Genomic DNA, 14,060 nt, shown 5'->3' on the forward strand with positions numbered 1-14,060 from the left:
ACAAATTTGAGGCTAATATTTTAAGGATTTTATTCAGAATGCCAAATGTTTTATCCTGCGAATATATTTTATTAGAGTATGATTTATTGAGTGTTGGCAACATTTTAGATTATAAAATGGCTATGTTTTATGTGAAATTAACCAAGTTGGATAATGACACGTTTATTGTTGAGTTAATAAAAAACATTAACAAAAATGGAGAAACATACAGATTTAAGGGTCCTGGATTCGATGTGTAAAATCTATCACAAATGGGCGAAAGAAAACGCTAATCTATGGCTTGAAAATTCAGTGTTGAAAATAAAATATACATTGAAAACTCTGATACATGAGAACAGCCAAGTACGTAATATGGTGAATCTGGCTACCAAAGCCAATAGTGGGCTACTTTGGGAATTTTTAGTGAAAGATTCGATAGTACCAAAATATCAATCTGCCTTTCCCGATTGTATCATAATTAGACGTTACTGGCTCTTCAAGTATAATATGTGGGATACGCTGGTAATATTAGGTGCTAAACTTGGCATTGATAAACAGCAAAGCATATGTAGACTGTGCGGGACAGCAGCCACAGTATCTGCAAAACATATTATATGCAACTGTGAAAGTTTTGAGTCTTTGAGAAGAAAATATCTGCTGGCATATGACAACTCACGCAGTAATGTCAATATAAACGAAATATGGGAATCCCTGTTGGATGGAATTACATGAACTTGATTTTTCACTTGATGAAATATTATGAGTTAATTTTATCTATTCTAAATTAATTATCGATTGGTATCTTGTTTTAGTAGTAACTTTTTTGTATGAGGAACTTAAAAGTTGGCATTTCTGTTTTAATTGGAATGTATTACTGTTGTTATTATATGTAAATCCTTTGTTGGCTATGCACATATTAATAAAAATAAATAAATAAATAAATAAATAAATAAATAAATAAATAAATAAATAAATAAGACCTCCATTGCCTGCCAATATAAATTACACATGGTCACGCTACTACACCGATGGCAATATGGCCCAATTCGGCTCTTTAGGATGTTCCATGTGGTGAGTTCATACTATTGACATAACTGTGGGAAACAGACCACATACTGGAAAATGTGGTGGTCCAGTAGAAAGGTGCAGGTGTACAGGTCGGAGGTCCTGTGCTGGATAAAGGGAGCAGATGGGATATTGAGGTACTCAGATCCCATGCTGGAACGTTTTGCATTGGAGGCGGGGGAGGAAGGCTAGAAGGCCCTGTTGCATAAGGCACATTTTCTGCTTGTGGTGGCAAGAGCCTGTCTGGCACACATTGGAAGAGTCAGAAATTACAAGGGGTTAAAGAATGGACTATTAAAGCTAGGGATATATATCATATGAAAAGGATCACCACAGATCTCCATTGAGGAAGCACAGTATTGGAAATGTAATGGGCTGGTTCCTGAGCAAGTTTTTTGTTTTGTAATCCTGCATTATTTGGGAAAGTGTGAACCGGGTACCTGACACATGGTATGCTGATAGGTGCGGTCCCTATAGCCTCCCTACTCAATGACCCTCAGTATGGGGGTAGAAAGACTGTTCTAGATGTTTTATTGCTTCATGCCTGTCTCCTTCACACCTTGGACCAGCATGCTCCGATCAAAGCAAAAACCCTGAAGCCCTACAAACCAAATAACATCTGGTTTACAGAGGATCTTGTTATCTTACAAAGAAACCAAAGAGCTCTTGAGCACCTGTGCGAAAAGCACTCCTCCCACAGTCGGGAGTAATGTCCCTGGCGACCATCCCCAAGTACAGTGGCTGTCCCAGGGAGCCATCCCTTGCCTGGGGGAAATTCTGTAACACAGCCCAGCCAGTGCTCCAGGATGGTCGGGGTGAGGTCCCTGGGCTTGGGTGGCTTTCCCTCATTTGGGTCGACCATCCACAATCCACGCAGTGGATCCAGGGAGCTTCAGCAGGGTGCCCGTCCTTTTCCAGATGGAGAAGCTGTACTGCAACCCAGCCAGAGCTCCACAGTGGTGGCGTGTCTTGTTCCTGGCCTTGGGAGGCTGTCTTCCATGTGGGTTGAACGTCCACAAGCCCAGCAGTGGTTCCAGGGAGGCCCGGCATGGTCCCGATCCGTTCCCAAAGGGAAATTCTGTAACACAACCCAACAAGAGCTCCAGGGTGGTTGGGGGTCATGTTCCTGGCTTGGGCAGCTGTCTCCCATGTGGGTTGCACATCCCCCAGCCCAGTGGAGGTTCCAGGGAGCCTCGGCAGGGTCCCCATCCTTTCCCAGAGGGAGAAGCTGTAATGCAACCCAGCCAGATCTCCAAGGTGGTAGGGGGTCATATCCCTTACCTTGGGTAGCTGTCTCCCATGTGCGTTGAATGTCCCCAAGCCCAGCTGTGGTTCCAAAGAGGCCTGGCACATTCCCCTTACTTTCTCGGAGGGAGAAGCTGTAACGCAGGCCAGCCAGAGCTCCAGGATGGTTGGGGGTCAAGTCCCTGGCCTTGGGCACCCGTCTCCCATGAGGACTGACCATACCCAAGCCATTACCTGGATATTTGGCTGGACTGTGTTACAGGTTCTCCCTCCGGAGAAGAATGGGGACCCTGCCAGGGGTCCCCGGAACTTCTGCTGGACTCAGGGATGGTCGACCCACATGAGAGATAGGTGCCCAAGGCCAGAGAAATCACCTCCGACCATGCCCTGGAATTGTGGCTAGCCTGCGTTACAGCCTTTCTCTCTGGGAAAGGACAGGGACCCTGCTGGGGCTCTCTGGAACCGCTGCTAGGCTTGGGGATGGTAAACCCACATGGGAGACAGCCACTCAAGGCCAGGGACATCACCTCCGACCATCCTGGAGCTCTGGCTACGCAGTGCTATAAAATTTCCCTCCAGTAAGGGATGGGGATCCTACCAGGGCTCCCTGCGACTTCCGCTGGACTTGGAGACTTGGAGACGTGCACAAGCCCAGCAGCAGTCCCAGTGTCATGATTCATGCCTCTCATGTCCCCAACCCTACAAGATGTCAGGCTGGAGCTAGGCCACGATCACCTACATGGCCCTCAAGGGCCTCTCCATCCCTCCAAAGACCCACTTGGAGTCAGACTTGGTGCTTGTGGCACCAGACTCATTCACTCCCATAGGATAACATTGGGGATTGGACTTGTAGTGCATTAATGGAGACAAGATGGATGCCCCCACATATTTCGGTCCCCAGAACTGCATGTGCAATCTGGTCTTTTGGGTGTGGTTCAGCCCAGAGACACCTGGGATACCCAGACACTATTTAAGCCACGCCCAGGCCGAGAAACATGCTTTGTGTTTTCTGCACCTGCAGCGTGACACTCACCGTGTTCGGATCGGTCTCCAGTAGGCCTGCATCTTTCTTCTGTGCTCAGCTCCTGCAAGAACAAGAACACTGTTAGGAACAGCCTTACCTTGCGGTGCTTCTGCCCATCATTCATTGCTTCTTCTGTTCTGCGGACATCTTCGGCGGTATCATTTCCATCCCGGCACGCTGCTTCCTATGGAAAAGGGAAAAGAACAGAAAAAAGGCATTAGTAAGCATTCAGCAAATCTTCGCTTATTTGTAAAGACTGTACGAGCTTCAAACGCTTACCTGAATCCCAGCCGCTCTGGGGGAACTATGTCTCCGGAACTTCTCATCCATCTGCAAGAAGGAAAAGACACTCCAGGTTAGTGTGGAAACATCTAAAGGCGCCGTCTACCGCGCTTACTCACTGCATTTCTTCTTCATAACCGGCATCCACGCTGAAAACGTCGCAGCACCTAAAAGACACAGAAAAAGAATTCAGTTCCATACAAATACAAAAGGGTCGCATTGCACATTGCGCTCTCACTCACCTTCAACGCTACTCATCTCAGCAGCACGTCGCCATCCCCGGACGCCGGCCATCATCTAAGGAAGGAAAGGAACAAAGTTAGAGAACTGTTCAAAAGACTCATTATACTTACCTGTCGTACTCTTGCCAGTGAAGTAACTAGGCAGCAACGAGCCTGCATCAATCATTGCGCCCCTGCGCTGAAAGCAGGATGGAGGGCACACTTTCCAAGAAAACAAGGTGAGCTGTGGATCAAACGGAAGGGTTGGACCCCGGGGAAGAAGGGTTCAAGCACACAGAGTCAATAGGGAATTAAACTCTACCAATCCTGTGTTTCAGGCCCAGTCTCCAGTCGAGTAGACTCCATGGAAGGGTTCGAGGTCGTAAGAGGTCAGAACAGGCTGAGTGACGTCCCCGTGGATTCCAGGTGAGCGTTACAGAACACAAAGCCTCACATCAAAATCCACCTAGGCGTCATGGAAATGTCAGAAACCGACCAGTTAGCCCACATGTTGGGGCACCGACGTTCCGAAGTACATGCAGCCAGGCAGGAGACCAACACCCTGAGGAGAGAGCTGATAGTAGCCAAAGAACGCACTGATGATTTAAGACGGCAACTTCTCCAGTCACAAGAAGGGCATGCACCATTGCCGGGAAGCGTGCCCTCGATGCCAGCACCATTAACCAATCCTGTTCAGATAACCCTTCCTGGGGCAGTTCCCTTGGCCCCGCCCGAACGATTTATGGGGGATCCCAAGAGGTTTGCAACGTTCATGAACCAGTGCCGCCTGCACTTCCTTTGTAGACCAGGGGCCTTTCCGAATGACCAATCACGGGTCGCTTTTGTGCTATCCTACCTGAGTGTTAGCGCCACGGACTGGTCTGTACCCTTTGTGGCCCAAGACGATCCTTTGCTGAATGACTTCAAGGGGCTTTCAGCAGGAGATGGAAAAGCTGTTCGCCCATCGTACTCATGGGCAGGCATTAGACAACGAACTTCTGTCCCTACGCCAAGGGAATCAAGACCTATTAACATACATAGCCACGTTCAATGGACTCGTAGTTGAAGTAGAGTGGCCAGTGGAGAAGAGAACCACGTTACTTCAGCAGAGGTTGCAGGGGGAGCTCAAGGATGTTCTCGCACAAGTAGTGAACCCCCCCGAAAGACTGCTCAGAATTCATTGACCTTGTTGTTCAACAGGATCATAGGTTGCAGGACCGAAGAGCAGATCGAACCAGACCGGACACTCGCCCTATGTATGTGCATTCAAAGGAAAATATTGCCCTCTCAACGGAAGGTTCAGCAGAACCAATGCAAATCGGGGGGGTCAGATCCCCCTTGACTAAATCAGAAAGGGATAAAAGGAGACAGCAGAAGTTATGAATGTACTGTGGAAGGTCAGGTCATTTACTTAAAGAGTGCCCTGTGAAGCCACCGAGGAGGACGGTAGGCGCCACGGACAAGGAAGATACCATCAAGGAATCGGAAAACTCCCCAGCCCGGCAAGTGTAAGGGTCCACTTTTCGAGCGAAGGAAGTGAACTACAGACCTCTCATTTTGCACTATCTGTAGTCTTGATCAATCACCAACAACCATCTCGGATGCACGCAGTAAGAGCGTACATTGACAGTGGAGCCGTTGGGAATTACATCGACCAGGATCTTGCGGCAAAGATGGGGCTTCCGTTACGCCCTAAATCAACCACCGACACTGTTACTACTGTCGACGGCACGGAAATAGCTTCTGGTCCAGTATCCCAATGCACTGCAGCTTTAACCCTTCTGTGGCAGGATGGACACCAAGAATCTATTGTTTTCGACCTCATTAAGGCACCACAGTTCCGGTTGATTTTGGGAATGCCATGGTTGGTAGCTCACAATCCTCGAATCAATTGGCGTGCAAAAGAAATGGCCTTTCCCGAGACTTGTGCCCACACATGTTATCGCCAAGAGAAACAACCAATAGACACCAGAACCTCCACGCTTGCGACTGTGGCAATCGGCACCCTAGCAAGTGAATTTCAGGACTTTCAAGATGTCTTTCAGAAAGAACAGGCTAATACCCTGCCACCGCATAGACCATATGATTGCCAAATCGACCTGATACCCAGCGCACAAATTCCTTGTGGGTGAATTTACGCACTCACGGAACCAGAAAACCAGCACCTAAAGGCCTACCTTGACCAATACCAGGCCAACAGGTTCATCCGGCCCTCGAAGTCTCCAGCAGCCAGTCCTCTATTCTTCATACCGAAAAAGGAGGGGGACTTGAGAACGTGCATCGACTATCGTGCACTGAACCGAGATTACCGTATAAAACCACTACCCCCTGCCACTGATCCCTGAATTGCTTGATCAAGTCAAAGATGCCCAAATCTACACAAAACTAGACCTGAGGGGGGCATATCACCTTGTTTGTGTAAAACAGGGGGACGAATGGAAAACCGCTTTTCGCACCAAATACGGCTTGTACGAATATCAACGAATGCCCTTTGGCATTTGCAACACGCCTGCAGCATTTCAATACTTCATGAATGATGTCCTACGGGAATTGATTGATGTCTGTGCTCTAGTGTACATCGACGATATTCTAGTATATTCCGCATCAAAGCAGGACCATGTAAACACGTCCGATCCATAATGGAGAAACTCCGTCAACACCAGCTCTACGCCAAGCTCGAAAAGTGCTCATTCCACGTCTCCGAGGTGGAATTCCTGGGCTTTATTCTCAGCCCGAATGGAATCCAAATGGATGTACACAAGGTAGATGCTATCCTAAACTGGCCATCTCCAAATTCATTCAAAGGGGTTCAAAGTAAGCTGTGTTTTGCAAATTTCTACCGCCGGTTCATCCCAGGATTTTCGCAAATCGTGCATCCAATCACGTCATTGCTAAGGAAAAGCAACAAAAAGTTGCAGTGGACAACAGAAGCCGAGGAAGCTTTCCAGGAACTCAAAGCAAGATTCACATCTGCCCCAATCTTACGACACCCTCACCCTGATCTCCCATACCGGGTGGAAACGGATGCCTCAAGCATGGCTATGGGAGCCGTCCTCTCACAAAAGGACCCCAAAATGGGCCAGTTACACCCTGTTCCCTTCTGGTCGCGTAAATTCACACCCCCTGAACTCAATTACGCTATCACAGACAAAGAACTCCTGGCCATTAAGTCAGCCTTAAAGGCATGGCGGCACTACCTCTTGGGCGCAAAACACACAATCACCGTAATAACTGACCACCCAAATCTCCAGTAACTAAAAACTGCAAAGGCCCAATCCTCACGACAACTACGTTGGGCTCTTTTTTTTGCTGAATATCACTACGTGATTACTTTTCGACCAGGGGTGAAAAACGGGAAGGAAGATGCCCTTTCCCGTATGGGGATGGAAGAGCAAGGGTATCAGAACCCTGACCCAATAGCAATCATCCCGAGTGACAAGCTCCTAGGAATCACAGCAACCATAACTCAGAAAGAATTACATGAAGAAATCCAAAACCTGATGAGTCTGGAACAATTACAAGTGTGGTGTGCACAGGAGAACATTAAATGTTAAAAGATCAGTTGCCCTAATTCATGAATCATTTATTCTTACCAAACCAAGAACTACGAGAACAAGTCATGTCCGGTTATCATGATTCCTTGATTGAGGGCCACCCCGGAATCGCTAAAACCCTAGCCAAGGTAAAACGAAATTATTGGTGGCCCACGTGGCGTAAATACATTATCCAATTCATCCTATCTTGTGGAGTGTGTGCTCTAAACAAGTCACCCAAGCAGAAACCGGCTGGGCTCTTACAACCATTGGAAATCCCATCAGCACCCTGGCACACGTTGTCCCTCGATTTTATTACTGACTTACCACCCAGTTAAGGGCTTAACACTATTCTTGTGGTCGTGGACCTATTGTCAAAAATGGCACATTTCATTCCTTTTAAGGGGCTCCCAAATGCTTCCACTCTGGCAAAGGTATTTCTTGAAGGCATCGTACGGCTCCATGGGTTTCCTTCAGTTTTAGTCTCAGACCGAGGTACTCGATTCGTATCTAACTTCTGGAGAAAATGCTGTTCTATAGCCCAGATCGACATCCGGCCATCCCCAAACGGATGGTCAAACTGAGAGGACAAATCAGATGCTTGAGCAGTATCTGCGTTGCATGTTACACCGAGCTGAAGGAAGCTGGTTCGACCTTTTATGGATAGCTGAATATGCTTATAATAATTCCTTACACACTAGCACTGGGCAGACACTCTTTTATACCATGTATGGCAGGCACCTACATATTTCTGAGTTGGATGTTCCTACAACCTTGGAAATGCCAGCAGCCAAAACCTTGCACACAACCATTTCTCAAACCTTTAAAAGGGTAGCTGAACACCTACTTCAAGCTAAGAATCGCCAAAAGAAGTTTGCTAATCAACACCAAGCAAAGGCCCTCAACTACCAAGTGGGAGACAAAGTCTGGCTGGCTTCTAAACAAGTGTCCATTAAAGGAACCCAAACTTTCCGTCCAAGATACCTGGGTCCATTCACCTTCACCTCTGTGATAAATCCTGTGGCGGTCAGACTAGCTTTGCCGTCAAACATGCAGATTCATCCTGTGTTCCATGTGTCTCTCCTTAAACCTGTTCAACCTGAGACCCGGGTAGCAACTCCACCGCAGCCAGTAGTAGTCGCCGGGGAGCCAGAATTCAAAGTCAAAGACATCCTGGATTCAAAGTATGTCAGATCCAAATTATACTACTTAGTAGACTGGAAGGGGTATGGTCCACAAGACAGGACATGGGAGCCTTGTGAGTACATCCATGCACCTCGCTTGCTTAGACGATTTCATCAAAACCATCCAAACAAACCAGGACCAGACAGAAGAGCCACCTTGAGAGGGGCCTTGGGGGGGAGTGCTGTCATGATTCCTGCCCCTCATGTTCCCAGCCCTTCAGGATGTCAGGCTGGAGCCAGGCCACTATCACCTACATGGCCTTCAAGGGCCTCTCCATCCCTCCAAAGACCCACTTGGAGTCAGACTTAGCGCTTGTGGCACCAGACTCATTCACTCCCATAGGATAACATTGGGGATTGGACTTGTAATGCATTGATGGGGACAAGATGGATGCCCCCACATATTTCGGTTCCCAGAACCGCATGTGCAGTCTAGTCTTTTGGGTGTGGTTCAGCCCAGAGACACCTAGGATACCCAGAGACTATTTAAGCCACGCCCAGGCTGAGAAACATGCTTTGTGTTTTCTGCATCTGCAGCGTGACACTCACCGTGTCGGATCGGTCTCCACTAGGCCTGCATCTTTCTTCTGCGCTCAGCTCCTGCAAGAACAAGAACACTGTTAGGAACAGCCTTACCTTGTGGCGCTTCTGCCCATCATTCATCACTTCTTCTGTTCTGCAGGCATCTTCAGCGGTGTCATTCCCATCCAGGCATGCTGCTTCCTAAGGAAAAGGGAAAAGAACAGAAAAAAGGCATTAGTAAGCACTCAGCAAATCTTCGCTTATTTTTAAAGACTGTACAAGCTTCAAACGCTTACCTGAATCCCAGCCGGTCTGGGGGAACTCTGTCTCGGAACTTCTCATCCATCTGAAAGAGGGAAAAGACACTCCAGGTTAGTGTGGAAACATCTAGAGGCGCTGCATACCGTGCTTACTCACCGCATTTCTTCTTCATAACCGGCATCCACGCTGAAAACATTGCAGCACCTAAAAGACACAGAAAAAGAACTCAGTTCAATACAAATACGAAAGGGTCGCATCGCACATCGCGCTCTCACTCACCTTCAGCGCTACTCATCTCAGCAGCATGTCGCCATCCCCGGACGCCAGCCATCATCTAAGGAAGGAAAGGAACGAAGTTAGAGAACTGTTCAAAAGGCCCGCCAGAGCTCCAGGATGGTGGGGGGGGGTGTGATGTCCCTTGCCTTGGGCAGCTGTCTCCCATGTGGGTTGACCATCATCCCCAAGCCCAGCGGCGGTTCCAGGGAGCCCCGGCAGGGTCCCTCTCCTTTCCCAGAGGGAAACGCTGTAACCCAGGCCAGCCAGACCTCAGGATGGTCAGAGGCGATGCCACTGGCTTCAGGCACCTGTCTCCCATGTGGGTTGACTATCCCCAAGTGCAATGGCAGTTCTGGGGAGCCCTGCCAGGGTCCCCATTCCTCCCCAGAGGGAAAATCTTAACCCAGTCCAGCCAGAGTTGCAGCCTGGGCTTGCGGACGGTCGACCCACATGGTAGGCAGGTACCCAAGGACGGAGACATAACCTCTGAGAATCATGAAATACTGGCTAGCCTACGTTACAACTTTTCCCTCTGGGAACTGACGGGGAGCCTGCCAGGGCTCCCTGGAACCACTGCTGGGCTTGGGGACAGTCAACCCACATGGGAGACAGCTAACCAAGGCCAGGGACATCACCCCCAAACATCCTAAAGCGCAGATTGGGCTGTGTTACAGAATTACCCTCAGGCAAGGGATGGGTACTCTGCCGGGGCTCCCTGGGACTGCCGATGTTCCTGGTGGAAGGTCGACCCATTTGAGAGACAGCCGCCCAAGGAAAGAGACATTACCCCTAACTATACTGGAGTGCTGGCTGGCCTGTGTTACAGCTTTTTCCCACCAGGGAGCCACAGCAGTGTACCAATGCCTCCCCGGAGGAAAAAGCTGTAACAAAGCCTAGCCAAAACTCCAGGACGGTTAGAGGTGACGTCCCTGGTTTTGGGCATCTGTCTCCCATATGGGTCTAACATCTCCAAGCACAGCAGCAGTCGCGGGGAGCCCAGGCAGGGTCCCCATCCTTTCCTGGAGGGAGAAGCTGTAACACAGGCCAGCCAGAGATCCAGGATAGTCAGTGGGCGATGCCCCCAGCCTTGGGCGGCTGTCTCCCATGTGGGTCGACCATCCCCAAGAACAGCGTCAGTCGCATGTAACCCCGAAGGGTTCCCAACCCTTCCCAGAGGGAAATTCTGTCATGCAGCCCAGCCAGAGCTCCAGGTTGTTCGGGGGTGATGTTCCTGGCCTTGGGCGGCTGTCTCTCACGTGGGTTGACCGTCCACAAGCCAAGCAGTGGATCCAGGGAGCCTCAGCAGGATCCCCGTCCTTTTCCAGATGGAGAAGCTGTAACGCAACCCATCCAGAGCTCCACAGTGGTTGTGTGTCATGTTCCTGGCCTTGGGCGGCTGTCTTCCATGTGGGTTGAACATCCACAAGCCCAGCGGTGGTTCCAGGGAGGCCCAGGATGGTCCCCATCCCTTCCCAAAGGGAAATTCTGTAACACAACCCAACCAGAGCTCCAGGATGGTTGGGGGTCATGTTCCTGGCTTGGGCGGCTGTCTCCCATGTGGGCTGGACATCCCCCAGCCCAGTGGATATTCCAGGAAGGCCTGTCAGGGTCCTCATCCTTTCCGGGAGAGAGAAGCTGTCACGCTGGCCAGCCAGAGCTCCAGGATGGTCGGGGGTGATATCCCTGGCATTTAGCTCCTGTCTTCCATGTGGGTCGACCATCCCAAGCCCAGCTTGGAGTGCTGGCTGGGCTGCGTTACAAGTTTATCCTCCAGAGAGGAATGGCGACCTTGTTGGGGCTACCTGGGACCACCACAGGACTTGGGGATGGTCGTCCGACATGTGAAACAGGCACCCAAGGCTGGGGACATCACGCCCGACCGTCCTCGTCCTCTGGCTGGTCTGTGTTACAGTTTATCCCTCTACGAAGTGATGGGCACCCTGCCTGGGCTCACTGGGACCGCCGCTGGACTTGGGAATGATCGCCTAGTATAGGAGACAGAAGCTAAAGGCCGCTGTAGAGGAGGAGCCAAGTACGCCCACTCCACCTACCCCGCCTACATTAACTTAGAAGTATGAGCCAAAGTATGTGAAATATACTACACCAATAAGAAAGTAAGAAGAAGAGCAATGACTCTGTGCATTACCTATGAGAATACCCATACCTAAAAGAATATGGGATGTGAAGTACCCATTGAGGAAACCATACTTACATCCAAGACAATATGATGGCCATTTGAATGTGGTTCCTGATGAAATAAAGAAACTGAATGACCAGGATGAATGGTGGCGTCATACGACACTGAATCTACTCCATATTGAAGATAACAAGACCAGAGATGCAGAAGATTTATGAAGAATAAAGAAGTACCAAGGATAAGTGACATCTTGGGGCCAAGATAAAGAGACATATGCCATAAGTATGATGAAGCTACTTAGTTAGTTTAAACATGTACAGATGCAACGAAACGCAAGCAGCAAAGCAATCATGAAGGTAGCCAAATGCTTATAGTGAATAGATCGAGGCAAGTGCCAACATATACATATATACATCATAGATACATATGGATTAAATAAAGAACGAATGTTCCACTACGTATATAGCAGCCTTGAACAACGAGGAAGGCCCCAAATTCAGTGTCGCAGTTACAAAAGCAATTTAATTAAATAGAATATATTTCAGCTAAGGAGTTGGATAAGCCGAGAGAGCCAATGTCTTATCAGAAACTAGAATTGGCTGACATTGGATACGATTAATGTGAAAGAACAAAAGCTCCTGTTCATGAAGGTCAAGTAAAAACAAAAGACGTCAGAGGACTATTAGAGAATAAAATCAAATACACGAAAAGGCTCAAATTGTGGTGTGCAGTCACGTGATGAAAGAAAGTTGGACGCATGAGGAGATCACACCTACGCACGGAAGCCAGACAGTGCCCATACTACTTAAAAAATACCAGAGAAACAGTACAGACTCAAGGTCAACTTCAAACACTAATTGACATTGAACCATTGAGGTGATGATGTAGTGTACTTTTAATTGGTGGGAAGCTGATATCAAGACAATCTCCCTGCACATGTTTGTTTGGCCTGCGTGCTGCTCACGTAGCTGGAAAGTTATTGACGGGGGTCAGAGCCAACCAATTGTAGAGGACCACGTTGTTGGGGATTCTATAGTTGGTGTAGCCAATGGGATGTTGTGCATTTAGTGACGTTTATAGTGGCCATTTTGAAGGGAGGGCTTAGTTGCCCTACCTAATGTTAAGTATCCAATTATTTATCTTTGTTACTCTATACAGATATAACACCCATGCTTAGTTATTCACTTAGAACCAATCCCGCTTCCCGATAGGTTTTAGAAATTGCCACGTAGGATGACGGTGGTAATGTGTCAGGTTAACATGTCAGCTATTACCAATTTTGGGTTTAAGAACCCAGCTTTTTTATGAAATGATTGAGAGTTGAGTATTGAGCGATTGCTGATGTTCGTTGTACTCCCTGATTTAGTTACTTGCATTAAAACAGACAAACCTTTTGCCATGCTATTTGTGACATCTGAATTATTGATGTTTGATTAAAATCTGCATCCCCATTCATCTCAAGGGTATTGCTACTCACCTTAAAGGGTTGGAAGTCTCCAGTCACTTGGTAGCAGAGATTGATGGTTAGATATGATACCATCGGCCGTCGACATAAGTAACTTTAGGGTCTCGGCAATATCGCATGACCTTTGCCATTCGGCTGACAGGACGTGAAGCTCCCTGTAGATCCTGGTTAGAATAGGACAAAACCTTGCAAGGAGGGTGTGACGGGACCCCTATTTTAATATAGAAACCCCTCCCACATTTACGCGAAGCGGATCGAAAAGCTGCTCGAAAAGGCGGTAACAAAGGCAGTGATCCAGAGGGTCCGAAGATGAAAACATGCGGACAGTGAGTGAATAAGACCAAAGAGAGTGGCAAAAGGGATGCATGCGTAGTAAATAACGGAGAGTAACGGAGGGAGGCAGGATAACATTTAATGCAAGAGTAAGAGCGCAATATATATGTTTATGGGGAAAAGGATATTGACTTGAGTGTTGCCAAGTAATATATGAGGAAAATAGTCATGAGGTGTAGCCACACTATGAGTATACGCCCTGTTCCTAGAGTTTAAAGAGTGCTAGCAGAAGCTTTTATTCAGAGCCCCCTTTACGAGGGACATATAGAAGACGAGATAAGTTTAAAGATTTTCTTAACGGAATTAGCTTAAATTCCAATCGGAGCAGAATTTAGAGGGAAAGACAAGTCCTACGAGAGGATTGTGAGGAGCATGTACATGTGGCCAGTCAAGTCTGTCTGTTTTATTTTATGTGGTTGCAAAGTGTGATGATGTCAGAGTTGAAAAAAAGAAATGTTTTAAGTAATAGAGAAGCATGAAGTTAAGACAAGAAAAGTGATTGTTTTAAGATTAAACTTTGATGTTTTTTAGAA

Source organism: Ambystoma mexicanum, chromosome 3q, assembly GCF_040938575.1.
Source record: "Ambystoma mexicanum isolate Mex_15411 chromosome 3q, UKY_AmexF1_1, whole genome shotgun sequence".
NCBI lineage: Eukaryota > Metazoa > Chordata > Amphibia > Caudata > Ambystomatidae > Ambystoma > Ambystoma mexicanum.